We start from the raw sequence: 27,465 nt of genomic DNA on the forward strand, positions 1-27,465 counted from the left end.
GAATAGAATTGGGGAGAAGAGGAGCTTGTGGCACAACTTGACTAGAAGAAGGGATCGGTTGGTAGGACATGTTTTGAGGCATCAAGGGATCACAAATTTAGCATTGGAGGGCAGCGTGGAGGGTAAAAACCGTAGAGGGAGTCCAAGAAGATGTATACACGAAACAGATTCAGAAGGGTGTAGGCTGCAGCAGGTACTGGGAGATGAAGAAGCTTGCACAGGATAGAGTAGCATGGAGAGCTGCATCGAACCAGTCTCAGGACTGAAGAGCACAACAACAACAAACCACCTAGACCCAACGCATATTTAGGCAGTATACAAACGAGCTAACTGCATCAGGAAGATCGCTATCGGAAACCAATTCAAGCGAGTACGACGACTGACGCCACATTATACTTTTAGTTTAGATGTGTAAGTTGAAATTCACCCCGGGGTTTTGTCTTCATCCAAATGGTTCAAATGGCTCTGAGCACTATGGGACTTAAGTGCTGAGGTCATCAGTCCCCTAGAACTTAGAACTGCTTAAACCTAACTAACCTAAGGACATCACACACATCCATGCCCGAGACAGGATTCGAACATGCGATCGTAGCGGTCACGCGGTTCCAGGCTGTAGCGCCTAGAACCGCTGGGCCACTCCGGCCGGCTTTTGTCTTTATTATCAATGAAGATCAGTCTTGTGAAACATCTTTTTGAAACATCCTAAATTATGAAAATGAATCTGTCGTACCGTGTGAGTGGCGTCGTAACGGACTGAACTAAATGAGCACTTAGTACCTCAGGCTACAAAATACGACAAAGCACCGTTTTGACGAAAGAAGAGACACTATCTGGTGCAAGACGACCCGCTGAGGTCCAAATTCAAAACATGTAAAAACCCGGACAAGTGCGAGAACTACTCACGCCCTGATTGGGGCCCTAATTATGTTTACAGACAGTTCATCTATAGGTCCTGAAGAGTGAGTGTACTAGTATCAGTATACCTGTATGTACATACACACACACATACTCCACAGGCCATCGTACGTTGTGTGGAGGAAGATACACTCCTGGAAATGGAAAAAAGAACACATTGACACCGGTGTGTCAGACCCACCATACTTGCTCCGGACACTGCGAGAGGGCTGTACAAGCAATGATCACACGCACGGCACAGCGGACACACCAGGAACCGCGGTGTTGGCCGTCGAATGGCGCTAGCTGCGCAGCATTTGTGCACCGCCGCCGTCAGTGTCAGCCAGTTTGCCGTGGCATACGGAGCTCCATCGCAGCCTTTAACACTGGTAGCATGCCGCGACAGCGTGGACGTGAACCGTATGTGCAGTTGACGGACTTTGAGCGAGGCCGTATAGTGGGCATGCGGGAGGCCGGGTGGACGTACCGCCGAATTGCTCAACATGTGGGGCGTGAGGTCTCCACAGTACATCGATGTTGTCGCCAGTGGTCGGCGGAAGGTGCACGTGCCCGTCGACCTGGGACCGGACCGCAGCGACGCACGGATGCACGCCAAGACCGTAGGATCCTACGCAGTGCCGTAGGGGACCGCACCGCCACTTCCCAGCAAATTAGGGACACTGTTGCTCCTGGGGTATCGGCGAGGACCATTCGCAACCGTCTCCATGAAGCTGGGCTACGGTCCCGCACACCGTTAGGCCGTCTTCCGCTCACGCCCCAACATCGTGCAGCCCGCCTCCAGTGGTGTCGCGACAGGCGTGAATGGAGGGACGAATGGAGACGTGTCGTCTTCAGCGATGAGAGTCGCTTCTGCCTTGGTGCCAATGATGGTCGTATGCGTGTTTGGCGCCGTGCAGGTGAGCGCCACAATCAGGACTGCATACGACCGAGGCACACAGGGCCAACACCCGGCATCATGGTGTGGGAAGCGATCTCCTACTCTGGCCGTACACCACTGGTGATCGTCGAGGGGACACTGAATAGTGCACGGTACATCCAAACCGTCATCGAACCCATCGTTCTACCATTCCTAGACCGGCAAGGCAACTTGCTGTTCCAACAGGACAATGCACGTTCGCATGTATCCCGTGCCACCCAACGTGCTCTAGAAGGTGTAAGTCAACTACCCTAGCCAGCAAGATCTCCGGATCTGTCCCCCATTGAGCATGTTTGGGACTGGATGAAGCGTCGTCTCACGCGGTCTGCACGTCCAGCACGAACGCTGGTCCAACTGAGGCGCCAGGTGGAAATGGCATGGCAAGCCGTTCCACAGGACTACATCCAGCATCTCTACGATCGTCTCCATGGGAGAATAGCAGCCTGCATTGCTGCGAAAGGTGGATATACACTGTACTAGTGCCGACATTGTGCATGCTCTGTTGCCTGTGTCTATGTGCCTGTGGTTCTGTCAGTGTGATCATGTGATGTATCTGACCCCAGGAATGTATCAATAAAGTTTCCCCTTCCTGGGACAATGAATTCACGGTGTTCTTATTTCAATTTCCAGGAGTGTACTTTGTACCATACTAGTCTCTTCATTTCCTGTCAGCTCGTAAACAGAGCGACTGAAAAACAACTAATATGCGGCCTCCTTTACAGATGAACGACACTTCCCTTAAATTCTGCCTATGAACTGAAGTGCCTTCCCTATTACAACCACTACATCCTCGTTCCATTTCGTACCGCTTTCAGACGTTACGCTTACATATTTAATCGCATAACTGTGTGAAGCAGCACACAACTATCGCCATACCCGAATTAAAAATTACGGGTTTTTTTACTCATCTGCATTAACTTTCATTTTTCTATAGTTGCAGCTATCTGCCATTCATTACACGAACAAAAAATTTTGTTTATGTCATATCGTATCCTCCTACAGTCACTCAACGACGACACCTATCCGTACACCACAGTATCATCAGCAAACAGCCGCAGACTTCTGTTCACCCTGTCCGATAAATCCTTTATGCATATAGAAAATAACAGCAGTCCTATCGCACTTCCCTGTAACACTCCTGACGACACCATTGTCTCCGATGAACACTCATCGTCGAAGATAATGCGCTGGATTCTTTTACTTAAGAAGTCCTCGAGCCACACGTACACTATGTGATGAAAAGTATCCGGACACCTGGCTGAAAACGATTTACAAGTCCGTGGCCCCCTCCATCGGTACTGCTGGAAATCAATAGGGTGTTGGCCCACCCTTAGCCTTGACGACAGCTTCGGAATGGCACCTCATTTTTCACGGAGTGCTGCAATGAGGAGATGTATCGATATCCGTCGATGAGGCCTGGTACGAAGTTGGAGTTCCAAAACATCCCAAAGGTGTTGTATAGGATTCAGGTCAGGACTCTGTGAAGGCCAGCCCATTACATGGATGTTATTGTCGTGTAACCACTCCGCCACAGGCCTTGCATTATGAACAGTTGCTCGATCGTGTTGAAACATGCAATCGCCATCCCTGAATTGCTATTCAACAGTGGCAAGCAAGAAGGTGCTTAAAACATCAACGTAGACCTGGGCTGTGATAGTGTCACACAAAACAACAAACACGACCACAACATAACACCACCGCCTCCGAATTTTACTGACGGCACAACCGACGCTGGCAGATAACGTTCAACAGGCACTCGCCATACCCACACCCTGCCATCGGATCTCCACATGGTGTACCCTGATTTGTCACTCTACACAACATTTTTCCACTGCTCAATCGTCCGATCTTTACGGTCCTTACCGCAAGGAAGGCGTCGTGTAGCATTTACCAGCGTGATGTGTGACTTATGAGCATCTGTTTGACCATGAAATCCACATTTTCTCACCTCCCGCCTAAATGTCATAGTACTTGCAGTGGATCCTGATGCAGTTTGGAATTCCTGCGTGATGGTCTGGATAGCTGTCTGTCTATTATACATTACGCCCCTCATCAACTGTCGGCGGTCTCTGTCTGCCAACAGACAAGGTCGACCTGTACGTGTCCCTTCACGTTTCCACTTTATTATTACATCGGAAACAGTGGACGTAGGAATATTTAGAAGCGTGGAAATCTCGCGTACAGACATATGAAACAAGTGACACCCAATCACCCGACCACGTTCGAAGTCCGTGAGTTCTGCGGAGCGTCCCATTCTGCTCTCTCATGATTTCTAATGAATACTGAGGTCGCTGATATGAAGTTCCTAGTAGTAGGTGGCAGCACATGGCACATAATATGAAAACGTATGTTTTTTTTTTTGGGGGGGGGGGTGTCCTGTTATTTTTGATCACATAGTGAATATCGCGGAATCTATACCGTATGCTCGTATCTTCGTTAACAGTCTGAAGTGGGGCACTGTGTCAAACGCTTTCCGGAAATCTAGGAATATGGATTCCCCTTGTTTCAGGGTATCATGTGAGAAAAGGGCAAGCTGAGTGTCACATGGGTGATGCTTTCTAAAACTTTGCTGATTCATGGAAAGAAGCTAAGTGACAAAACGGCCGTGTCTTTTCATTGCATTGACTTAGAAACATAAATCTTTTATACCGTCAAGGGACCGTAGACCTCAGGTAACATGGATTTCAGCTTGATACAAAGGTAGTGGGAATCACAACGAGAGGTCAGAGCTAGCGGACGGAGGTGTTCACGTGAAATTTACTGGACTGTTGCCTCTAAACACGTGCCACGTCAGTGCTCTTGGAAGAGAGCTGTGGCAGTGACGTGGCAAAAAAAAAGGTTCAAATGGCTCTGAGCACTATGGGACTCAACATCTTAGGTCATAAGTCCCCTAGAACTTAGAACTACTTAAACCTAACTAACCTAAAGACATCACACACACCCATGCCCGAGGCAGGATTCGAAACTGCGACCGTAGCAGTCCCGCGGTTCCAGACTGCAGCGCCAGAACCGCACGGCCACCGCGGCCGGCAGTGACGTGGCTCTGTTGTTCTCCCCGCGTAGTGATTTGCGAAGATGGAAAAAAAATCGACATTCGACCAGTGATTAAGTACTTCGTAAAGAAAGGTATGAAAGCAAAGGACATTCATGCCGATTTCCAGAATACTCTGTGGGACTCCGCTCCTTCATATCCAACTATTGCCAAGTGGACAAATGAATTTAAATTTGGTTGGGAGAGTTTAGATTATGATCCGCGTAGTGGTCGGCCAAGGTGTGTCACTACTCGAGAAATCATTGCAAAAGCGCACATAATGGTCATGGAGGATCGCCGATTGAAAGTGCGTGTAATTTCTCAAGTTGGCCACATAGCATCTGAAAGGATATATCACATTTTAACTGAAGAATTGGAAATGAAAAAATTATCTGCAAGATGCGTGCCGCGACTCTTGACGCGCGCCTGCACACATACGCCGTCGCCATGGCAAAATTACGCCAACTAAGGTAGGAATTGTTGCCACACCCGCCTTATTCACCTGATATGACCCCGTCAGACTTCCATCTCATCCCAAAGCTGAAAATTGTTCTTGGTGGACGAAGATTCACTTCAAACGAAGAACTGATAGCCGGAGTTGAGCTTTTGTTGGAGAATGCCGGCCGTGGTGGCTGAGCGGTTCTAGGCGCTAGAGTCTGGAATCGCTCGATAGCTACGTCGCAGGTTCGAATCCTGCCTCGGGCATGGGTGTGTGTGATGTCCTTAGTTAGGTTCAAGTGGTTCTAAGTTCTAGGGGACTGATGACCTCAGCATTTCAGTCCTATCCTGCTCAGAGACATTTGAACCATTTTTGAACCGGAGTTGACAACTATTTTGCAGGCCTGGAGGAAACTCATTTTCTAGATGGGGTCAAGGCACTGGAACATATTTGGACCAAGTGCATTATTCTACAAGGAGATTACGATGAAAAATAAAAACAAATTCAGTGATGTTAGTACATTTTTTCTATTCCGTTCCGAGAAATTTCTAACCAACCTCGTAACTCCACCCGTTCCGCAAAATTGGGGGTCCTAACAGACGAACAGACAAACGGACTACTATGTGATCCTATGAGGTCCCATTTTCACCGATTCAGGTACGAAATCCTAAAAACTAAACATGAAATTTGCTAAAAAAGAGATACATTTACACCGTTCTAAGAAATCATTTGCCAAATACACGTACCATACGAAATTCCCCTTATAAATTATAACCAAATAGTTGTGACAAGACAAAGAAGTAGCATAGTTACAAAAGATTTTCTCCGTAGATTGGACAAAATAAAGGCTTTTGATGAACAAAGTATTACCGATTGGGGATAATCGGTGCTTTGGGTCGACGTTTGGTTGACTCCCTTGGTATATAATGTCTGAGACTGTTCTTCGTGGGAGTCTAATACGAACAAAATGTGTTTACATTTACCCGAATAAGATGAGAGTCTCTTTCGACAGAAGATATCTCACGTTATGGCATCGAAAATGAGCTGATATTAAAAATACAATGGGTAGCCTTTTAAACCATAATTTCGGGATACATTACTTACCACGTTTCAATTTTGAAATCAATTTCCCATTTCAAATTTTCCGTGTACAATTGTAAATCTTTGGCAAAGTGGGCAAGTGCTGACTAGAGATTCAGTGCTCCAGGGTGCAATCCTCACTCCGTCCTTGCATCTTTTTTTCTGTCTCCTATCGCTGGTCTCGCCTCTGGCAACGGTCTCTGTATCTGGATAGTGACAACACTAAGGAGGATCGCGTTAAACTGAAAGTCATTTATAGGTCGGTGCAAGACGATGGCATGCCATCCCCAATACGACCGTCTTTAGTAAAGCACTGTTGTTGACACCACGCTCTACGTTTAGGACAGATTTGGTTAGTTCCAAACCGTAGCCGTATTAACTGCCCTTGAAAATTAACAAACTGTTCAACTCTAAAGTACCAGTAATCATTTTAATGCTGTAAATTCTGCCTACGCTTTTAGATAATGCAAATTCCAAAAACAACAATTCTGTAATCGCCGAATGCATTACAATAGCACCCATGTGAAATATTGAGTCCTAAAATGAGTTGTTCTGCGCTGGGCATTGACGCCCCACCGTTGATGTGTCTTTATTTATTAGTGGGTCGTTTTGATGAAGTGAACTTTTGGAATTCATCTTACGAATGAGTAATTTGGAATTGTGCTGTAGAAAGGGAACTTCAAGTCGCTATGAATTTCCTTACACGCATTTATCCACTGCATTGTTAACAATTCTTTTAAATGTTAAAAATAAGTGAAATAGGGATACAGATGAGCCTTAAGATGAAGTGTAAGGATACCATATAAGTACAGAAAATTACAACCAGTCACTTCAAATACACTGTTGTTGTTGCGGTCCTCAGTCCAGAGACTGGTCTGTGCAACTCTGCATGCTACTCTCTTCTGTGCAAGCTCCATCATCCCCGAGTAACTACTGCAACCTACATCCTACAGAATCTGTTCAGTGCATCAACCTCTCGGTCTCCCTCTACAATTTACACCCTCCATGCTTCACTCCAGTGCTAAAGTGGTGATTTCTTGATGCCTTAGAACGTGTCCTGCCAACCAATCCCTTCTTTTAGTCAAGTTGTGCCATAAATTCCTCTTCTCTCCAACTCTATTCAGTACCTTCTCATTAGTTACGTGATCTACCCATCTAATTTTCAGAATTCTTGTGTAGCACTACATTTCGAAAGCTTCTATTCTATTCTTGTCTAAATTATTTATCGTTCATGTTTCCTTTCATACATGGCTACCCTCCATACAAACACCTTCAGAACAGACTTCCTGTCACTTAAATCTATACTCGATTTTAATAAATTTCTCTTCTTCAAAAATGCTTTCCTTCCCTTAGCCAGTCTACATTTTATAACCTCTGTATTTCGACCATCATCAGTCATTTTGCTCCCCAGATATCAAAATTCATCTAGTGCTTTAAGTGTCTCATTTCCTAATCTAATTCGCACAGCGTCACCTGATTTAATTGGAATACATTTCATTATCCTCGTTTTGCTTTTGTTGATGTTCATCTTATATCTTCCTTTGAAGACACTGTCCATTCCGTTCAACTGCTCTTGCAAGTCCTTTACTGTTTGATCAAAAATTTCCAAATACTTTCGTATGGGATGCGCCGATCTTTCACTTTTATGGCGACTTTAACTCCGCTGGAGACACTTTCAGTGACACGTCTGAAAGTCTGTGGAGGAATGGCAAGCCATTCTTGCTCATGAGCCAAAGACAGAGAATGTAATGATGTTGAACGCCACCGTCCAGAGCGGTGTCGACCTTCTAACTTATCCCATCGATGTTCCGTAGAGGTTAGGTGAGGACTCTGGTCAGGTCAGTCCATATTGTGCACGTTATTATCCACAAAAGATTGCCTCACAGGTGCTGCTTTTTGACAGTGTCCATTGTCACCCTGACACGAACAACAATCGTCTCCGAATTATTGCTCTGCTGTAGGCTACGCAACACACAGGGCTGTAAAATGTGTTCATATTGTGTGGCAAAGCGCAATAAGGGGGCCACACCGTAACCACAAATGACACAGCCATACTGTCACATCACTTCCTCCATATTTCAGTGCTGGCCCTTACAAACGCTGGTAGGTAACTTGCTTCAGACATTTGCCAAACGCAAAACATCCCATCGCATCGCTTCAGGGTGTGTCGTCATTCAGCACTCAAACTCACTCGTTCCCAGTCATCCACTGTCCAGTGGCGTAACTTTTTGCGCCACCTCCGACGTCACTTAGCACTGACTAAAGAAGTGCGCGGCTCAGGAGGAGCTGCTGGACCGTTTTGCCCCTCAACCGTTCTACCCCATTCGCTTTTACTCTTTACGCACAGTCTTTGACCTAGTTGGAGGGCTGGTAGTATTCTGGAGCACATGATCCCTTCTGTTGATTCCATGTGATATCTTAAAACCACCTTTCGCAATGCTTATCAGTCGTTGTCCGTCAGTACACGAACTCTGCCTGATCTTGGCGTTCCTTCGCGTTTCCACATCACAATTACACTGAAGAGCCAGTGAAACTTGTACACCTGTGTAATATCATGTAGGGCTCCCGCGACTACACAGAAGTGCGCAACACGGCTTGGAATGGACTCGATTAATATTTGAAGTACTGCTGGAGAGAACTGACACCATGAATCTTGCCGGGCTGTCCATAAATCCGAAAGAGTACGAGGGGCTGCAGATCTGCTCTGAACAGCACACTGCAAGGCATCCCAAATGTGCTCAATAATGTTCATGTCTGGGGATTTTGGTGGGCAGCGGAAATGTTTAAACTCGGAAGAATGTTTTTGGAGCCACTCCGTAGCAATTCTGGACGTATGAGGTGTCGTATTGCCCTGCTGGATTTTCAAAAGTCTGTCGGAATGCACAGTGGACATGAACGGATGCACGTGATCAGACATATTGCTTATGTACGTGTCACCTGTCACAGTCGTATCTAAATGTATTAGTGGCCCCAACTGTACCCGCTCCACACCATTACAGAGCCTCCATCCATTGAACAGTCCCCTGCTGACATGCAGGGTCCATGCATTCATGAGGTTGTCTCCATACCCGTACACGTCCATCCGCTCGATACAATTTGAAACGAGACTCGTCCGATCAGGCAATGTGTTTCCAGTCATCGGCACTCCAATGTCGGTGTTGACGGGCCCAGGCTGGGCGTTAAAACCTTGTGTCGTGCTGTCATCAAGGTACACGAGTGGGCCTTCAGCTCCGAAAGCCCATATCGAGGATGTTTCGTTGAATGGTTCGCTCGCTGATACTTGTTGATGGCCCAGCATTGAAATCTGCAGCAATTTGTGGAAGGGTTGCACTTCTGTCATGTTGAACGATTAACTTCAGTCGTCGTTGGTCCGGTTCTTGGAGGATCTTTTTCCAGCCGCAGCGATGTATGAGATTTGATGTTTTACCGCATTCCTGATATTCACTGCACACTCGTGAAACGGTCGCACGGGAAAATCCCCACTTGATCGCTACCTCGGAGGTGCTGTGTCCCATCGCTCGTGCGCCGACACCACTTTCAAATCCACTTAAATCTTGATAACCTGCCACTGCAGCAACGGTAATCGATCTAACAACTGCACCAGACATTAGTTATCTTATATAGGCTTCTCCTACCGCAGCGCTGTATTCTGCCTGTTTACATATCCCTGTATTTGAATACACATGCCTATACCAGTTTCTATGGCGCTTCCGTGTATATCACCAACAATCGACTTGGGCACGTTTAGCGGGAATGCAATGTCCCTGATGTGTACGTTATTTAGATAACATCCAATGACCAATCCACATTAGAAATCACACAGCTCTCCTGACCGAACCATTCTACTGTTACTGCCTCTTTACTGACAACTCAATACTCCCCGCATCCTTTTACATTGGTGTGTCCGTGTGTCCGCCTCTTGTGACATCTACAATACATAGGGTGTCCGGATACTTTGGATCAGGTAGCGTATTTGTTTACCACCATAAACTGAGATAGATCAGCTTTAGGGAGCCTGCAGGATGCTGGTGGATTAATGATAACAATAAGTTAAGCTCCGCCTCATATGGGACAGTCGTGACCGACTGACCGACCGCTGTGTCAACTTAGCCAATGGCGTCCTTTGGATACTACATTGACGGGTATGGACTCAACACATCGGCCAGCTTTTGTCGTCTTTTCAGACAGTGGAGCCGCTACTTCTAGGTCATGTAGATCCCCAATTCGTAGCTCGAGGCTGAGTGGACCACTTTCCAGTCATCCCACAAAAATTCTTGCCAAAGCCGGGAATTGAACCCGGGTCCTCCGCATGGCTCTCAGTCATGCTGGCCACTCAGCCACAGAAGTGGAATTACGGTGACACTAAATATTTATATTTACAGTGAAGAGTGATTAATGTGTGGCCAATAGGCAGTTGAAGCGGAATCTCTCATGTGGATAATAGCTATAATGTCGCCTACACCGTCGCAAGGCAGTTCTCAAATGGTTCAAATGGCTCTGAGCACTATGGGACTTAACACATGGGGTCATCAGTCCCCTAGAACTTAGAACTACTTAAACCTAACTAACCTAAGGACATCACACACATCCATGCCCGAGGCAGGATTCGAACTTGCGACCGTAGCGGTCGCGCGGTTCCAGACTGAAGCGTCTAGAACCGCTCGGCCACACTGTCTTCCACGTGCCCCACCTGAAGATGATCCCGGAAAGATCGGGAACTACTTCAAGGGAATAAATAAATGTTTCAATAAATGGGATGACTGATTTTGTGTGTTTTTATAATCAGTAAATGGTCGTTGGTTCTAGAACATTTACAATGGATAATGTCAGTAAGTAGCGACTGCACTTTCGATGAGAGATCAACAACGTACTGAATTAAATACCATACCCCTCCGCAATACCTGATGAAGTGAGGTCATGTGAGCACTGCTGATGGTGATTTCAAGAGGAGAGGAGTAGGTTGTGCGCCGGCAGCGGGTTTCTGCCTCTCCCTCCACTTCATAAAAACGTCACCAACAGGATGTTGCACCTTACACACCCCATTACATCCCATTAAAGCCATCTAAAATCAACAGATACACTTAAAATTCTCGTTTAGCGAGTGGAAGGGGCCATTACGTGCGGTGGAAAAACATTTTCCCCTCAGTATACCCCAGACAACAAATCATTCTTTTTTTCTTTTGTAATGGTAGTATCTTTACACGTTGTCGTTTCTGCATCACCTCGCAACGTTGTACTACTGTTGCGTAGAACGTATCAGTCAGTATGTAACATTTTCCGAAGTTGTCATGATGGCATCTTTTCAGTTTTGAAAAAGAGTGATAGTAACATTCGCGGCGAGCAAATCAAATAGCTTTCGCCAACTCACCGTTTTCACTGTTATTTCGTGTCATTGCTGTGATAGTTTTCCAATTTAGTTTTTCTTTTCCGACTGGTTTGATGTGGCCCGTCACGAATTTCTCTTCTGTGCCAGTCTCTTCTTCTCAGAGTACCACTTGCGCTCTACGTCCTCAATTATTTGCTGGATGAACTCCAGTCTGTCTTTCTCTACAATGTTCACCCTCTACAACTTCCTCTAGTACCAAGTAGATTATTCCCTGGTGTGTTAATAAATGTCCTATAGTCCTATCCCTTCTTGTCAGTGTCTTCGCTATGTTCTTTCTTTGCCGATTGTGTGCAGAACCTCCTCATTCCTCATCTTATCAACTCAGCTGTTTTTGACATTATTTCGTAGCAGTACATCTCAAACTCTTCGATTCTCTTCTTCTGGTTTTCCCACTGTCCGTGGTTCACTACCAAACAATGCTGCGCTCCAAACGTACATTCTCAGAAATTTCTTACTGTCTTTATTTTTCGTCAGTCTTGTTTCCATTATAAAGCGCAATATCAGAAGTGTTTGTCTGGTGCCATCACCTTTCGTAAAGCAAAAGTAATCGTCATGTAACAGATCCTAAATTTTCTTTTCCATTCTTCTGTTTATTATTCTTCTCGGTAGCTTGGATCCATGAGCTGTTAAGCTGATTGTCTGACAATTCTCGCACTTATTTCCCTCACTATTTTCGGAAGTGTGTGGATGATATTTTTCTGGAAGTCTGATGGTACTTCGCCAGTCTCATAGATCTACTCACCAACTTGAATAGTCGTTTTGTTGCAACACCCCTATGATATTAGAAATTCGTTTGGAATGTTATCTACTCCTTCTGCCTTGTTTGATCTCAAGTCTTCCAGAGTTCGTTTAAATTCTGGCACTAACACTGGGTCCCCTATGTCTTCCATACCGTGTCCTCCGTCTTATAGTCCTCTGCCTTTAACAATGGACTTACCATGGCAGACTTTATGTTGCCACCCTTCCTTAACTTTTCTATACGCTGAGTCAGTCCTTCACACCGTTCCTGCTGCCATCTTGCCTTGGCTGTCCTGCATTTCCTATCTATTTTATTCATTGCTATGTTTCTATCTTTTCCTACTTTCGCAGATCATTTGAAATACGAGTACTACTTCTGTTACCCAAGGTTCCTTAGCAGTTACTTTCGTTGCACACAAATTTGTCTGTCCAACATCTGTGATTGCCCTTTTTAGATATGTACAATCCTTTTCAATTGAACTACCTACTATGGAATTTCTTATGGCCGAATCCACATACGCTGCGTCCTTTAAACGTGTCTCATCTTTCCTTAGTACCTCAGTATGCCACTACCTTCCACACTGAGTCTTCAGTACGATTCTCTTAAACTTCACTCCAGTCTTGATCATTACGACATTATGAACTGCGTCTGTATCTGCTCCTGATTACGCCTTACAATCCAGCACCCGATTTCGGAATGTCTGACCACAACGTAATCCTGATGGAATCTTCCTGTGTCTCCTGGTCTTTTCCAAGTATACCTCCTGCTCTTGTGATCTCCGAACAGAGTATTTGCTATTACTCCCACAAATTTATTGCAAAACTCAATTAGAGGAGAACTCTCTTATTCCTACTGCCAAGCCGGTATTCTCCCATAACCGTTTCTTGTGTTGCTCGAACAGTCCACTAGTGTACTGCCGGTCCATAGTGTCCAACGGGCACAATATTTCGGAGATCAGACATGTCTGCATCGCCAGGTGCGCCGACGACCTGAGCTCCTGAGGGCGGGCGGCCGTCCTAAATCCCCTTCCCCCGAGAGGCGTTCTCACCGCTGTCCGCGACCGCGGCCGCACGTCGGCGGGTTATAGCCGAAATCTCTGTTGATGAGTACGTCCCTGGTAGTAAATACTGGGACTCTAAATACTGGGTACTCTAAATACTGGGACAGCGTCGTTAGAGAGGCTATCGAAATTCGTACCAGGGACGGAATCATCAACAGATTTCGGCTATAACCTCAGCAAGGTATGGGGAACAGCACTGAGTCTAATTAAAAAGAGGCTCAGCAAAGAAAACGAACGAGCGACCAGGGCGGGCGAGGCAGTTACACCGACGCCACCACAGACGCCGACGCCAGCCTCACAGCGACCGCCGACGCGCGGCCGCGGGCGCGGACCGCGAAGAGAACGCCTCGCGGGGGAGGGGATTTAGGACGGCCGCCCGTCCTCAGGAGCTCAGTTCGTAAGCTCACCTGACGATGGCAACATGTCTGGTCACCGAAATATTGTTCCCGTTGGACATTATGGACCGGCAGTACACCCGTGGACTATTCGAGCAAGAAATACGCCAGGAGAAGTTGAAGAATCACTTTCTTGTGTTATTTAACCTACAACTGCATTCCAGTCCCCGATGATTATTGGATTTTCGTCTTCTTTCACATACTGAATTGTCCATTCAGTATCCTCGTATAATTTCTCTCTCTCTTCATTCACTGCTTGCTACGATGAGATGTATACTGAAATGTCACTGTCAGCAATTCCTTGCTGTCTCATATGATGAGATCAACGATATCACTGAAATTTCGTCAGTAGCTCGCTCCCTGTCCTATTTTCCTATTCATCAAGAATTCCTGTTATACCATTTTCTGCTGCTGCTGATATCACCATATATTTATCTGACTAGAAATCCTTTCTATTTCACTTCACTGACCCTCACGAAATCTAGACTGAGCCTTTACATTTCCCTTTTCAAATTTAATGGTTTTCCGACTACGTTGATTCCATGCTCCGACTCGTAGAATGTTATCCCTCCGTTGATTATTCCATCTTTTTCTCCTGTTGAATTCCCTCTTAGCAGTCCCCTTCCGGAGATTCGAATGGGGGACTACTTCCAGACGCTTTGGCAATGGGGAGATTATCATGACAGTCCCCTTTCAATTAAACGACGCTTGTCCTATAGATACACACTATGTGTCTTTAAGGCATGGTTTCTGTTTCCGTCTGCATCCTCTTGCCGTTGATCACTACTGATTCTACAGCATTATAGGGGCATCTTGACACCCCAAGGGCACGAGAGTGCTCTGAACCTCTGTCCGCTCCTCCGTCCTCTTTGACAAAGTCGTTGACAGAACGAGGATGACTGATTACGGTGAAAGCCTTCGGCGGTCATTGCCGATCATTTTTGTTCAAAATTTAAGCAGGGACTTGGTTCGAATCCGCGACCCAGGACGGGGTTAATCAATAGTAAAGGACGCTATCCCCAAACCACGGGTCTCTTTTTGTAACACTTTTTATCTTGGATCACAAATCAGGAACCCACTGAGCACTCTCTCTCTATAAGCATCAGTTCATTCGAGATTTTATGTATTCATTCGTATTGCTTACCTACAATCTAAAATATCTTAGTACTGTTAATGAGACGACCTTCTTTATCGATGCCATTCATTCTACAGCCTATTTCACAAGAAAAAGTATCACTCAGGGCCGCGAGGGTAGCCTCGCGGTCTAGGGCGCCTTGTCACAATTCCCCCGTCGGAGTTTCGAGTGTGTGTGTTGTCCTTAGCGTAAGTTAGTTTAAGTTAGATTAAGTAGTGTGTAAGCCTGGAGGCCGAGGACCTCATCAGATTGGCCCCATAGGAACTTACCACCACCACTCAGGAGCGCGAAATGTGGCGAACTTTCAGTACTAGTAGCTCCAAGCTCAAATCTAATTATCCAGCAGTAAACGATATTTGCTGGCTATGCAAGACGCCGTAATGGTTCTGTGCGTGGCCACTTTTCAGCTAGCAGTGAGTTATCACTTTTATATCAATTTCTGCGAAACTTGTGGCAGGACCGCCTTTCGACCGGTACCAACAAACACCCGCAGCACTTTGCATCTCTTTCAGAGCACGCACAACATAGTTACTATTATCACGCTTACCAACAGCGAGCCCACAAAATAAAATTTACCGCTATTTTGCAAAAGTTATACAGATTCTAACCAGGATAAAAGACAGCAAACAGTCGCGTATCAGTCTGCATTTAGTTGCAGATCTAGATAGATTTCATCTACAATATAGACATCATCAATGAGTTTAATAGCGACATCAAAAACTCAGATGGAAACCCAGTTCTAAGCAAAGAAGGGAAAGCAGAAAGGCGGAAGGAGTATATAGAGGGTTTATACAAGGGCGATGTACTTGAGGACAATATCATGGAAATGGAAGAGGATGTAGATGAAGATAAAATGGGAGATAGGATACTGCGTGAAGAGTTTGACAGAGCACTGAAAGACCTAAGTCGAAACAAGGCCCCGGGAGTAGACAACATTCCATTAGAACTACTGACGCCCTTGGGAGAGCCAGTCATGACAAAACTCTACCATCTGGTGAGCAAGATGTACGAGACAGGCGAAATACCCTCAGACTTCACGAAGAATATCATAATTCCAATCCCAAAGAAAGCTGGTGTTGACAGATGTGAAAATTACCTATCAGTTTAATAAGTCACAGCTGCAAAACACTAAACGCAAATTCTTTACAGACGAATGGAAAAACTGATAGAAGCCAACCTCGGGGTAGATCAATTTGGATTCCGTAGAAATGTTTGGAACACGTGAGGCAATACTGACCTTACTACTTATCTTAGAAGAAAGATGAAGGAGAGGCAAACCTACGTTTCTAGCATTTGGAGACTTAGGGAAAGCTTTTGACAATGTTGACTGGAGTACCCTCTTTCAAATTCTAAAGGTGGCAGGAGTAAAATACAGGGAGCGAAAAGCTATTTACAGTTTGTACAGAAACCAGATGACAGTTGTAAGAGTCGAGGGGCATGAAAGGGAAGCAGTGGTTGGGAAGAGAATGAGACAGGGTTGTAGCCTCTCCCCGATGTTATCCAATCTGTATATTGAACAAGCAGTAAAGGAAACAAAAGAAAAATTCGGAGTAGGTATTAAAATCCATGGAGAAGAAATAAAAACTCTGAGGTTCGCCGATGACATTGTAATTCTGTCAGAGACAGCAAAGAACCTGGAAGAGCAGTTGAACGGAATGGACAGCGTCTTGAAAGGAGGATATAACATGAACATCAAAAAAAGCAAAACGATGATAATGGAATGTAGTCGAATTAAGTCGGGTGATGCTGAGGGAATTAGATTAGGAAAGGAGACACTTAAAGTAGTAAAGGAGTCTTGCTATTTGGGGAGCAAAATAATAGATGATGGTCGAAGTAGAGAGGATATAAAATGTAGACTGGCAATGGCAAGGAAAGCGTTTCTGAAGAAGAGAAATTTGTTAACATCGAGTATAGATTTAAGTGTCAGGAAGTCGTTTCTGAAAGTATTTGTGTGGAGTGTAGCCATGTATGGAAGTGAAACATGGATGTAAAATAGTTTGGACAAGAAGAGATTAGAAGCTTTCGAAATGTGGTGCTACAGAAGAATGCTGAAGATTAGATGGGTATATCACATATGAGGAGGTATTGAATAGAATTGGGGAGAAGAGGAGTTTGTGGCACAACTTGACAAGAAGAAGGGACCGGTTGGTAGGACATGTTCTGAGGCATCAAGGGATCACCAATTTGGCATTGGAGGGCAGCGTGGAGGGTAAAAATCGTAAAGGGAGACCAAGAGATGAATATACGAAACAGATTCAGAAGGATGTAGGTTGCAGTAAGTACTGGGTGATGAATAAGCTTGTACAGGATAGAGCAGCATGGAGAGCTGCATCAAACCAGTCTCTGGACTGAAGACCACAGCAACAACAGCGATTAACATAGTCCCAGAAAGCTTATACATACACATGTCGTTAAAACTACCTTAAACTGTCCATAGCTCAATTCATACTCAGACTGGTATTTACAAGCTTAGCAGCCAACCATAGGATTTAGTGATTCGTTAACAACAGTAATATGTCTTCCATGGGGACCTAAAACGTGAATAAACCGCCTGGCCTTCTGCCCTGATCTCGCAAACTTAAACTGGTTGCCGAGTCGTGTACTGCTCGCATTATACCGTGAACACGTTTGAACAACATCCGGATGGTCCTCCAGTTTAGAGTTGCACGCTTTCTCTGCCAAAGTCAAACGACTGTCGACCTCCTTCATTCACGAAATCTACAACCGGTTTCTTGTCCTCTATTTGGACTCTCACTTCTGAATAGGCATAACTTTTTTCCGGGACACAAGTCGCGGAGACCTGAAAGAAATCAGCCAGTAGCCACAAAAAGATGACCATCGGATTTCAACTTGATGCCCGCGCATCGAATTTAATGCGCTCGCGGAGGTATGAGAGGTAAAGAAGCAGGCTAACAGAGAGCGGGTTTTACTACGTACTGAGACTAATGGGGGTAGATTTTAATCTCACGGAAAACGTATTCCGTCTGTCTGTAACTTCAAAAGGTGTCGCAAAAGGAGGAGAGCAGTAGGAAGAACTGCTGCGAAACAGAGCGGCTTAATTTTCGTGGAGAGCGTGCACTCAAGGTAAAGATGAGGGGGCGCACAACTGGCGTGCATAAGCAAAGAGGCGCAGTGAAACGAAATTCGATAGCCTCGCTTTGCAGCATTGGAATTAATGCGACGGTGCCACTGCGGTTAACTAAAAACTCCGTAGAACTGGCAGCCGTGACTGAAGCGGACCCATAAACCAGTTTTCCGAGTTAATCCCGCATGCGCGCTGTTCTAGATTTTCGTTCTCTCACGATTTTCTGAGAGAACTAGACTTCCTTTTCTCCTTCTTTGCTGACAGTATCTCTTTGACATGTCTTCTGTTTTCAGTTGTACTGATGAGTCTGTGCACTATAGCGATATTTTTATGTTCGTGCATTTCACAAAGCGTTATACTGCATGTTCTGGCCTTCTAAACAGTGTAACAAGTGATCTCTCTACAATCAATGTCTTGCCATTTACACGCGACATACTACCGAACAACACTGCTGAAGTGAACATTGTTAGTACTAACTTAATTTGTATCGGTACGTACTGCCAGTCACTTAGGCAGTGGATTCCCCTTGTGAAGACTACTTGTCGTATACGGCACCAAGTAAATCAAATCCCGGTGGTTCACCTTTTCAGTTTCTACATGAGTTCCCTCGATGGTATCGACTCAATTTCGTTCTCTTCTAGGATCTTGTGCAGAATTTGGCGTATGGTTTTCCTAATGCCATTGCCATTTTAGCACTGGGACTAACTTAGACTGGGACCGCTAAGATGAAAAAAAAACTTGTCGCAAAAACTTTTTGGTACGACATGGATTTCATCAGCTCCAACACTAAGAACTTCTGCTCTTGGACTGGTTTAACCTGTAGCATAATACTGCGCTACAGTTTAGGTCAACAGCTCATGCGCCAGACCTGCCAACACACAACTCAAACAGACTATGTGTATCATCACAAGAACTAACAGCAGTGCTTCCCCGTTACTGTGGCGACAATCTGCTCTGAAGTGGAAGTTTGCATCAATAGCTGATAATAATTATCTCTCTACAGCTGAGAACATTCCTGCAGTCAACGAAAGCAGTTTTCGTTCGCGTCATCCACTCCTACAAGGTGCAGTAACAATAACGGACCGACGAACTAAAGTATTCCAGAACAGCCTTAACACGCCCTGCATCTCGTCCATATCAACAGGTTTTGAAGAGCATCACAAGAAATGGTCTGTGTTAAATAGAATAAGGACAAACAGTGGATGTTGTGCTGACCTAATGCACGAATGGCGATGAATAATACCGCCCAGCTGCCGTCAAGATGCAGGACAACAAATTGTTTAGCACATCATACGTGCATTCCAAAAACGATCCATTCTCGAGGAGTGTCTGATGGCAACAAACATATCCATTGAATATATTCTGTAGCTGGATGACAGTGACCTTCTGTGCCTTCTAAATATTGTAAATCAAATTAACTTTGAAGTACGAAGTCTTGTGCGTGTTAAGTACAGGGTTATTACAAATGATTGAAGTGATTTCATAAATTCACTGTAGCTCCATTCATTGACATATGGTCACGACACACTACAGATACGTAGAAAAACTCATAAAGTTTTGTTCGGCTGAAGCCGCACTTCAGGTTTCTGCCGCCAGAGCGCTCGAGAGCGCAGTGAGACAAAATGGCGTCAGGAGCCGAGAAAGCGTATGTCGTGCTTGAAATGCACTCACATCTGCCAGTCATAACAGTGCAACGACACTTCAGGACGAAGTTCAACAAAGATGCACCAACTGCAAACTCCATTCGGCGATGGTATGCGCTGTTTAAAGCTTCTGGATGCCTCTGTAAGGGGAAATCAACGGGTCGGCCTGCAGTGAGCGAAGAAACGGTTGAACGCGTGCGGGCAAGTTTCACGCGTAGCCCGCGGACATGCTGGAAAATTGGCTCATGCCACAACTGGAGACCGACAGCGCCGACTTCATCTTTCAACAGGATGGTGCTCCACCGCACTTCCATCATGATGTTCGGTATTTCTTAAACAGGAGATTGGAAAACCGATGGATCGGTCGTGGTGGAGATCATGATCAGCAATTCATGTCATGGCCTCCACGCTCTCCCGACTTAACCCCATGCGATTTCTTTCTGTGGGGTTATGTGAAAGATTCAGTGTTTAAACCTCATCTATCAAGAAACGTGCCAGAACTGCGAGCTCGCATCAACGATGCTTTCGAACTCATTGATGGGGACATGCTGCGCCGAGTGTGGGAGGAACTTGATTATCGGCTCGATGTCTGCCGAATCACTAAAGGGGCACATATCGAATATTTGTGAATGCCTAAAAAAACTTTTTGGGTTTTTGTATGTGTGTGCAAAGCACTGTGAAAATATCTCAAATAATAAAGTTATTGTAGAGCTGTGAAATCGCTTCAATCATTTGTAATAACCCTGTATATGTATATGTACTGAAAAAAAAGGTTTCCTTGTATGATGTGATACTAGCCACATACTAAATAAATCTCAAGCACCTCCTTAGGTGCCGAATACGACTTTACGAAATATTCTGAAATGCCGTCTTCGTGTTTGAACATAAAAACTTATAGTAACAAACAATCTCAATCTAACAGTACACTTACGAACCCAAGATGTTTCGTTTAAACTATTTCACATATATGCATGCAAGAGTGAAAGTTGCAATCATACTACTACACAGAGCAATTCCAGGTGATTCCCATATGTATTTGGTATATGGTATATGCAGATTAATGACTGAGACATTATACTTTAAGCGAACCTGATGAATATTGTAAGATGTGGGTGGAACGTCAAATGAATCTTTACGTGACTCAAGAGTATATAAGATTACTTGCGATAGTTTCCCGGTGTTTTATTTCGGACAAACCGGGAGGACATTTGACATAAGATATCAAGAACACTTGTTAGGGAAGAAGGGCCTTAATGTTTATGATTCTACTTTAGCAGAGCATTGATTAATATTGGGACACAATCCAAAAAAGAGTAGACGAAATGACGATTCTACATAGCGAGAAGAGAGGGTGAAAACTTGATGTCTTGGAAGATTATGGGATCTTTAGATGCATGGTCAATAACGATGCCGTCATCTTAAACCAGTGGTCGTCAAATTGCGGCCCGCGGGCCGCATGCGGCCCAAATCAAGCGTTCATGTGGCTCGCGATCCTCAGCCTTATTTTATAACAATATGCATCTGACAACTAACAACCGAATCCAAAACGTCAACTAACGTTAAGGGCTGTAGTTTTCCTGCTTACACAGCGAGTCAGGATTTTAAGATGTGTTTAATTTTAATCGATGTTGATGAATTCGTCCATGAGCTAAGGAAAGATGGCCGCTTACCTCAGGGATATAGGGGTCAAGTAGTGCGGCCACTGCTGTGTTACAGCGGGAAACTTTTATTGTTTTGTCTTACGGTACCGACAATTCACGTGTGCGAGCGTCTCGTAGCGATCAGCGGCTACGGTACGAATTTTGAGACGGAAGTAACATGGATTTGTGAATGCACGTTACAGAGACGGTCATCTTCAAATGTGATACTTACTTGGAACAGGGAACATTACATTAAAGATCTTATAATACAGTGCAATGAGTAGAAGAAAATTGACATTCAAATCATATGTCCTAGTGTCTCGTATTGAATAATTCTTTAAAACATAAGTACAGTTACTCCTGTTAACCAATTAACCATCCGTTCACACAGACAGCACAAGACTTAGTTAGGCAAAGCTGTGCTACGACCTTGGGGTCGCTGAGGGTGCAACAGTCTGAAATAGAGAACAGGTGACATGAAATTGTTTGAATGGTGCCGATTTTTAACGATCACTACATGGGGGCCAGCTGCCAACTTATCACGCCCTTACTACAACTAGTCTACTGGACGCTTGCACCATACCAATTTGTATAGTTTACCAATTAATAATAAGATTGGTACATATGTGGCCCGAGGTGTCGTCCCTCAGTATTAATATGGTTCTTGAGCAAAAACCTTTGACGATCACTGTCTTAAACGAACTACTACAGTTACGAAAAAACGTTTTTTAACAGCCTTAAGCCATTACTCGCAACTATATGATGCTTTAGTTAATGTTTTCGTTCGCTTCCATTTCGGAACAGTTGTTGCTCCCGTTCCTTTAGGGACTCTCCACTTCGTTACCGACTGCACGCCAGACATTATATGTTGTGAGCGTGTGGGTGCTATTCTGTCATTCTGCGCAACGGATTAATCTGGGATGTATCCTTTACTCTGTGGCTCCTGCAAGATGCAATTTCCACCCCCACAGTACTACAGAAGTCATACCGAGGCTCCTAACGTTTTAAGAGAAATGCCTGAAAAACTTTCAGCAGTAAATATCTTCTGGGGTCGTCCACTGTAAGGAAATGACACAAAACTTCACAAAATTTCTTACGTAATTATTGGGATACTTGGGTACTGGAGTAGTGGTAGTTAGTGTAAGAAAAACATGAAACTAACTAAAGTTTTTTTTTTTTTTGCAAAAATTCTGAGAAATCACAATGGCACTTTTAGTTATGAACTGAACAAGTTATTTCCGGTTTCTTTTCGGAATGTGAAGTTACCTTTTAAGGATAGGATTGGCTAATGAAATTTCTATACAGAGTTTAAGATTGTTATTGACTTGGCAGAATGGCTGAGGACCGCACCTACTCAACTTGAATAATTATCCGTTAGAATGTTGCTAGGTACGGTCGAGGCTGTCGCGTGTGAAATGCAGTGAAGTGTACTGTTGTGGAGGAAATATGGGGCTCGCAAGGACTGTAGCGCACAATACCGTAAGCTGCGATGACTGCTGTCTGCGCCGCTCGCTGCTGACAAATAACACAACTATATCTTTCTATCTGGATTGACCTTCGCCAATCAAACTCTCCCTACGCCTTGATGTAGTCAAGGACTTCTCTTCGCCCCTAGTCTAACTATTGGTGTGGTACACCGGTCAGATAACAGTCCACTCAAAAATTCGCTCGCAGGCGTTTAACTATAACTCTGTCCATTCACACCGCACAATAAGAGTGGTGGCCAACACAGTGAACAATGCTTAATCGCAAGGACTCAATACAGAGTCGCACTCTGATCTGCTCTCGACAGAGGTGCTCTCCCAGTGAAGTACTGAGGAGAGACTTGTTCCTCACTCTTTTGGTACACGTACGAGCGCACACCCTCTCGTTACGTGTTCTCGCTCCAGAGAGCGACAACAGAATGGCCCCTCTCCACGCCAGACGTGAAAGGGTATATCTTTCGGTCTCTTCCATTACTCCTTCAGCTCAAGGCGGCAGGAATATCGTCTGTCAATCAGCATTGCTCTCCTAAAACAGCAGAATGACGTTTCGCTTAAGGCGACCAATCCGGAAATCTGTAGCATAGGCGTTTGGCGTTTGCTGTCTCCCTGTGAAAACCTCTGAAACTGTGTGCTATGTTTGTAAAGAATGCGTAGGCTGGGAGCTCCCACACAATGTAGCGGAATTTGCTTTTAAGTCGAACACAGGGTCGTTCTCCCTTTCACTATGGTAAATGCTGTCTGCTCTAAGGGTGGTCGCCGGACGACGTAGATAGGTTGACTCGTCCTCTGAAGGGACCGGCCTCCTAGTGTGCGGTTTGCCTCTCCCGAACTAAAAGCTTTTGTGACCGTCATGTCTTGAATGTGTGTGTGTGTGTGTGTGTCTGTGTCTGTGTGTGTGTGTGTACACCAGCCTCGTGTATTTCAACCTCGGTGTGCACTTGTGATTACTTGTTATTTGCATATCGTTTACATGAATTCATACAACATTGACTTTATCTTATCGAGTTTGGGTTCGAATGAAGCGTCTTGATGTGCGGAATATGATTGTGAGGGCGGAATATGTAAGCAATGGAGGTCAGGAGACCACGACGTCTTACAATGTGACATCACATTTTGTTTTGAAGCTTTGTGTAAAGCATATTTCCTCCTTTTTGCTTGCTGTAAAATCTCGATAAAAGTTCTGCTACAGTACATTATTTATTCTCGGTACGTATTTGTAATTAACCATTATATTCGTTTCTGCTACATAGCGTCCTTGGCAGTTTTATAAAAAATATTTTATTTAATTTTTGGTGTTTATACAGGCGTTCTTTTACACTACATGTGGTTCACTGTGTTTAGAACATCCAAATATGTATCATACTGATGTGTTACTGTGACAGTGGCGAATTTCATACAGTTGAGCGTTTATCACTAGCGCCCAGTAAGTGGTGTACTCTGCACCACGCTTACCTGACATTGAAACTGCTGTATTATAATGTGTCCAAATATTTATCGGTGACATCTTTCTGAAGAATGTACCCTTCGTGATCTCGAAACCTAGTCACGGTTTTTACCTTAAGCAACTGGTTGGCTCTATACTTCATGCATTGGAGAGCCAAAGAAATTGGTACACCTGCCTAATATCGTGCAGGACCACCGCGAGCACGCACAAGTGTCGCAATACTACATGGCGTGGACCCGAATAATGTCTTAAGTAGTTCTGGAGGGAACTGACACCATGAATCCTGCAGGGTCGTCCACAGATCCTTAACAGTACGAGGGGATGAAGATCTCTTCTGAACGGCTCGTTGCAAGGCATCACAGATATGCCTGGGGAGTTTGGTGGCCAGCGGAAATGTTTAAACTCAAAAGAGTTTTGCTAGAACACATCTGTAGCAATTCTGGACATGCGGGGTGTCGCATCGTCCTGCTGGAAATGCCCAAGTCCGTCGGAATGCACTACGGTCATGAATGGATGCAGGTGATCAGACAGGATGCTTACGGACGTGTCACCTGTCAGAGTCGTATCAAGAAATATCAGGGGTCCTACATCACTCCAACTGCACACGCCCCACACCATTACAGAGCCTCCACCAGCTTGAACACTCCCCTGCAGACATGTAGGGTCCATGGTTTCATGAGGTTTTCTCCCTACCCATACGCGTCCATCCGCTCGATACAATTTGATCCGACTAGACAACAAGTTTCCAGTCATCAACAGCCCAATGTCGGTGTTGACGGGCCCAAGCGAGGCTTAAACCTTTGTGTCGCGCATTCATCAAGGCTACACGAGTGGGTCTTCGGCTCCAAAAGCCCATACCGATTACGTTTCGTTGAATGGTTCGCACGATGACACTTGTTGATATCCCAGCAGTGAAATCTGCAGAAATTTGCGGAAGGGTTGGTCCCATTCTCGCAGGATCTTTACCCGACCGCAGCGATGTCGGAGATTTGATGTTTTTCCGGATTCCTGATAATCACGGTACACTCGTGAAACCTCCACTTGATCGCTACGTCGGAGATAGTGTGTCACATCTCTCGTGCACCTACTATAACACCACGTTCAAACTCACTTAAATGTTGACAACTGCCATTGTAGCAGTAGTAACCGATTTGACAACTGCGCCAGACACTTGTTGTCTTATATAGTCGTTGCAGAGGACAACGCTGTATTCTGCCAGTATACTTGTCTCTCTATTTGAATACGTATGCTTATACCAGTTTATTTGGCTCTTTACTGTTTATTGAAAAAGAGATTTGTAGATGAGTTTTGTTATGTTGGCAGCAAAATAGCTGATGATGGCGAAAGTAGAGAGGATACAAATTGCGGACTGACAGAAGCAAGGACACCAATTCTAAAAAAAGACAACTTCATTAATATTTGATATAAATTTAAATGTCAGGAAATTTTTTTGAAGGTATTTGTCTGGAATGCATCTTTTTTTATGTATGGGGCGCCACAACTGACTCTCCTCTGCCAACTTTCTCAACTCAGAGTACTATAGTATTCCCTGATGTCTTAACGGATGTCGTAGACATCTTGACCCTTCTTTTTAGCAGTGTTATCCATACATCTTGCTTCCCTCGCCGATTCTCTGGAGAACCTCCTCATACCTTACCTTGTCAGTCCGTCTAATTTTTCACATTCTTCTGCAGCACCAAATCTCAAATGCTTCTGTTCCCGTTTTCCCACAGTCCGTGTCTCACTGGCAAACAATGCTCCTGACATACATTCTCATAAATTTCTTCCTCAAATTAAAGACCTTTGTTTGATACTAGTAGACTTCTCGTGGCCAGGAATGTCCTTCTTGCCAGTGCTAGTCTGCTTTTTATGTCTTGCTCCGTCCATCATGAGTTATTTTGCTGCCTAGGTAGCAGAGCTCCTTAACTTCGTCGACTTCGTGATCACCAATTATGATTTTAAGTTTCTCACTGTTCTCATTTCTTCTGCTTCTCATTACTTCCGTCTTTCTTCGATTTACTCTCGGTCCATATTTTGTACTGAGTAGACGGTTCATTCCATTTAACAGATCCTGTAACTCTTCTTCGCTTTCACTGAGAATAGCAATGTCATAAGCTAATCTGAACATTGATGTTCTTTCACGTTGAATTTTAGTCCGATCGCTGGACCTTTCTTTTACTTCTGTCATTTCTTCTTCGACCTACAGATTGAACAGGAGGCGCGAAAATCTACAACGCTGCCTTACATCCGCTTTAATCTGTGGACTTCGTCCTTGGTCTGACAGTGTTATTGATGCCTCTTGGTTCTTGTACGTATTTTATATTACTTGTCTTTCCTGATAGCTTAGCCATATTTACTCAGGATTTCGAACTTCTTGCACCATTTTAAAATGTAGAACTCTTTCTGCAAATTCTTATGAAGGTGCGTTGATTTTTCTTCAGTCTTGCTTCCATTATAAACGTCATAGTCAGAACTGCCTCTCTGGTACCTTTACCTTTCCTAAAGACAAACTGATTGTCATTATCAGATCAAATCCTCAGTTTGCTTTTATATTCTTGTTAGCAACTTGGATGCATGTGCTGTTAAGCTCTTGCAACCTTAGGAATTGTGTGAATGATGTTTTTTTTTTCCGGAGGTCTGTTCGTAGATCGCCATTCTCATACTTTCTGCACACTAATGTGCATATTCGTTTTATTTCCATGTCCCCCAGTGATGTTAGAAAAGTCTATGAATGTTTTTTTACCCCTGTGATTTTAAGTCTTTCAAAGGTCTTCTGATTCTAACGCTGGATCCACTATCCTTCGACTATCAACTCCTTGTACAGAACATTAGCATTTCAGATGAGAACAAAAGGTTTTGAAATCGGGTGTTACAGGAGAATACTGAATTTTGATGGGTAAATCGAATAACTGATGAGTAGGTACTTCATGTATTGCTCACTATGACTAAAAGAGTGCGCTTGATAGGGCACATCCTAAGGCAACGAAGAATAGTCTGTGTTATAATGGAGGAAACTGTGCGGTGTAAAAAGGAGATCTAGGCATGAATCCAGCAAGCAGGTACAAATGGATGC

This window comes from Schistocerca nitens, chromosome 6 (genome assembly GCF_023898315.1).
Source record: "Schistocerca nitens isolate TAMUIC-IGC-003100 chromosome 6, iqSchNite1.1, whole genome shotgun sequence".
NCBI classification, from domain to species: domain Eukaryota; kingdom Metazoa; phylum Arthropoda; class Insecta; order Orthoptera; family Acrididae; genus Schistocerca; species Schistocerca nitens.